The following is a 4635-nucleotide window of genomic DNA, read 5'->3' on the forward strand; positions in this document are numbered from 1 at the left end:
GATGTAGTATTCCTCGTATTTGCATGCATTTACTCCTTCTTTCCAACATGTCACTTGTGAAATTAGTTGGTATTTCAGAGTTTACTTTTAAACAGTTTCATTAATTTAAAAGGGAGGTAAAAATTGTGCTTGTGCTTTTCACTAGACTATATTGAGACAAGTTGTAATTTATTGAGTTTAAAACTTTAAATATTGTTTAAGTAATTCATAATTTTTCAATGTAACTAAAGGGCTGATTTAAAATTAAAAAATAACTTAATATAATGGTTGTTAGATTTAATGATAATTAAAATTCATGGTAGTCGTTTTGAATTTGATAAAAACGAAATCCCTCTCCTCCACTTTTATTATGGGCACAGACTGTGAAAAGTGGGTTACAAAGAAAACAAAACACGTTTGTCATTTTCTATGAGGTACAATTACAGGAAATTGGTATTGCACCATAAAAAATACAAGAAAAAGAAGTCAGAGAGGAGAAAATGATTTGAAGAAAGATGAAAAAGACATTAAAGCACTTGAATTATGGATTTGGGTAAATTCTCGAACCCTCTTAATATAAATTGATATACAAAAGAAAAATATCAGTAAGATACAACTTCTAATATATATTTTTATTATTTGTTAAAATTTATATAAAATCATAAATTTTGTAAATACTTGTAAACTCCAAATATAATTTTTTAATTTATAATAAATTTTAAGTAATAATAAAATGTACACTAAACCATCGAACATTTGAATATTTTGATGCATAATTATTTTAATTTAGTAAGAGTTCTCAAATTTAGATAAAGAGTATGTCTAATTAGCAGTTGCGTTAAATAGATAAAAAAAAATTGTCACCTATAGAAATTGTATTGAACTGAAATATAATTATTTGCCGTGGAAAATATTTTTTGTCCGACTAAAAAAAGAAAAGGAAAAGGATGCATTAATATGGGTTCAAGTGAAATTGGATTTCAACATGTGAAATAAGATTTTAAGTTTAAATATTGTTAAAAAAAACATATATTTAAAATGAAAGATTTTATTAAAAATGATTAAATAATTTTTTTTTCTTTCTAGATCATAAATATTTTTCACTACAAATAATTTTGTCGGAGTAAGACAGAATACAAAGTTTTTTTTTTTTAACATTTAACACAATTACATACACAAAATTTCAATCAAAGACTTTTTATTAAATTAAAATAAAGTGAGGCTAATTTATCTTGATATCTGGCGGTGATAAATAGGTATTTGAAGAAAAAGCATTATGGACCCATCACAATAAAAAGAAGAAGAAAAAAAGAATGCATGAGTGAGAGGAAAATATCTATAAAAAAAAAAAAAATAGTCCAAGTGGGGACAAGAAAATTTGATTGAAGCAGTGAGAAGAAGAAAGAGAAGTTGTTTAGAGCGAGTGAGGAAAGGAAGCAAGGAGAAGTTGGAGTTGAGGCAAAGAAAGTATACTAGTACACAACACAAGCATAGTGATGTAAGCAACCACAAAGCAAGTCCTCCTCCCATACCCCACTTTCTCTCTCTCTCTCTCTTCTAATTATTATTTTATTATTATAAATAAAAACTCCATCACCTCCACCTCTCATTTCATTCTCACTACACTACTTGTCCTTTTTTTCCTCACTCAATTCAACGATGCAAGGCCTGCGCCGCTGCTCAAACGACGTCGTCCAGCTAGACCTCTCCACCCCAACAACAACCACCACCACCACCACCACCACCACAAACAACACAAACTCTTCTTCTTTCTCCTCTTCTTGTTCTCTCTCCATCGACGTGGACGAATCAACGGAAGCCCGCATCCAGCGCCTGATCTCCGAGCACCCCGTCATAATCTTCACGCGCTCCTCCTGCTGCATGTGCCACGTCATGAAGAAGCTCCTCGCCACCATCGGCGTCAACCCCACCGTCATCGAATTGGACGACCACGAGATCGCCGCCCTCCCCCTCCCCGACCACCGCACCCCCGCCGTCTTCATCGGAGGCTCCTCCGTCGGCGGCCTCGAGTCCCTCGTCGCCCTCCACGTCTCCGGCCACCTCGTCCCCAAACTCGTCCAAGTCGGCGCCCTCTGGGTATGATTATCATAACAACAACATCATCATCACCATCATCATAATAATCTTAATAACAATAATTAGTTAATTACCAGTTACCACCACCCCAATCAAGTCAAATACCTCCCACATATATTATATTATTATTTACTTCCAGAAAAACAAAAAACAAAAAAAAAAAAATTAACTAATTGTATAATTTTGGGTCCTCTCTTATGCGAAATGGAATCTCAATTGATGGAATTTTATTCTTTTTCTCTTTATTTATTTAGTTTTGCTGTAAGGGTCTTGCATCATATCTGATACGTGAGGGGTTCAAATTCTAGTCTTCTTTGGAGTGAGATAAACTTAAATATCTATATAAGCGTTTTTTTTAGTCCGAAAGCCTTGTACTGGGCGTCATACCCCTCCCCTTAAATCTAAAAGTAACCAAGAAACAAAAGCGTTGCTCCGAGTGAGTGAGAGAGTGGTCAAATTGGGGCATGGAATCGATCCGCCATTGATTGAGTTTGAAGAATACTCATGGGATTTTGAGTGACACGCGTTGGGAGAGAGCATCTTATGTTCAGTGACCGTGATAGCGATAAGGGTGTGATTGTGAGAGCGATAACCGTGATAGCATAAGGATGTGATTGTGAGAGTGATAAGGGTGTGATTTGTGGTTTGGCTCCGTTCAGTTTATCATCACGGGATGAATCACTCACTGGATTGGTTGTCATTTCTCAATTATTATGCAATAGGAGGCCATGACTTTGTCACTTTTGCTTGAACCATCGTATTCATAATAACTCACACACAAGCTTATGTAATCTAATCTATATAATTATGTCATAAAATTGTTATTGGTCGATACTAGTAATATTTTCATTGATGCATTAGTAATTACGAAGATTTTAATTTTTTTTTTGTCCCGATAGAATTTAGATTATCAATGAGAACTCAAAATTGTAACTTTTGAAGTTCCGGACAGATTTCACTTTACTTAATTGACCACCCTTCTAAGGGGAATTTATGGCTAGTTTTGATTGGGTGTGACAATTGTTTCACGATCCATGAGCAATGATAGGGACAATCATGGCCGTCCAAAAGAGGATTATATTTATTTATTTTATTTTAGGGTTCTTGACTTGTTGTCCCCTGTGGGGGTTAAGCCGTTAAGGAAGAAAGGGAGTTCACAAAGTACTTTGGAAAAGAAAAGATGAAGAGTGAAGAACGCCATGAAAGCGATGATTTATTATTACTACTTTTTTTTTTTATGAAGAGACGCACGCAGCTCCAATTATTGCACAGCAAATCATAGTTTGAATCCGGCACGGCTCTTTTTTATTTTTTGTTTTACTTTATTGAAGTTTTTTTTCTTAACCCTCTTCCCTTAACACTTTGATGAACATCATAGAATCAAATCCCCGTGACCGTAATAAATACTGTCCTCTAAAAAGGAATTATATGACCACTTTATGCACAGTTCATAAGTTAATTATGCTGTGCTTCTACTGTCAAGTTTGAAGAATCATTTGCGTAAAAGGAGATGGAATTGCAACCCTAGCTCCCGCTTCTTATTCTTCCTTCTTTCTTTGACCATATTGGTATAAATAGCTTTCGCCCTTTTTTCACAAAATTGATATATAGACCGACGGTGACCTTAATTAATTTTTTTTACTTTTACCAAAACCCCACTTTTAATTATGTGCCTAGGTGGTATAACCATAAACCGATATAAAAAATTATCTTCCTTGGGTTGGTTAATGTTGCAAGCTGTGAAAATAATAAAAAAAAAAAGTAGAATGTGATAAATAATATATTCGCGTGGGGGCACTATTAGAGATATTTTAATAGTTGTTATTGAATCTAGAATTCACAAAAGGTAAAAAGCCCAGATAGATTCAAAGCTAAAACAGGGTGCAAGGACAAACTTAAATTACTGTCATCATGCCAAGGGACAGCTTTGATGGGTGGTGGATGGTGGGTGATGGCATGCATGACTACATCCCCATAAAACCTCGGCTAAGGTCTAAATTCAATAGTCTAAAGTATCAGCCACATGACCACCATCAGCTTCAGGGCAAGAATCTAAATATCAACTTTCATTGTTGCCCTTTAAACCAAGCCCATGAACCTCAAATAGAAACAAAATCAAAAAGGTTAGCACTAAGTTGCAGTGCCATTACTTTCCCCCTGTGGACACAGTACTATAAACAAAAAGCACTTTAGTGCTGATTTATTGATAGGCAAAGCATCTTAGAAGCTGGAGTACAGCCAGAGTCTTGGTGCTTTCTACATATTTGTTAATCATATATGAGTATGTTTGTTGCAGCAAAAAGTACTACAAAACAAATACTTCAAGGTAATTTATTATTTAAAAGGATGTTTTTTTTTAAAAAAAATATCGATAGCATTAACTAGAGCGATTTTAATTGTGTTGATTTGGTTCCACATAATCGCTTATGTCTTTTGGGTTTGACACTTGAGAGGTTGTGAATTGTTGGATCGAATAATTGGCTACACCTTTCAAATTCACCATTTAAGTATTTGTTTGTTTTTTAGTTTTAGTTACGTTCAATTGAATGTTAATCCAAC

General features: G+C 34.5%; 1 pseudogene; it reads left to right on the plus strand.

Annotated features, from left to right (window-relative positions):
* Window positions 1–1363: 1363 nt before the first annotated feature.
* On the plus strand, window positions 1364–2301 carry LOC102662845 (glutaredoxin-C10-like; annotated as a pseudogene).
* Window positions 2302–4635: the final 2334 nt, after the last annotated feature.

This window comes from Glycine max, chromosome 17 (assembly GCF_000004515.6).
Source record: "Glycine max cultivar Williams 82 chromosome 17, Glycine_max_v4.0, whole genome shotgun sequence".
Lineage (NCBI taxonomy): Eukaryota > Viridiplantae > Streptophyta > Magnoliopsida > Fabales > Fabaceae > Glycine > Glycine max.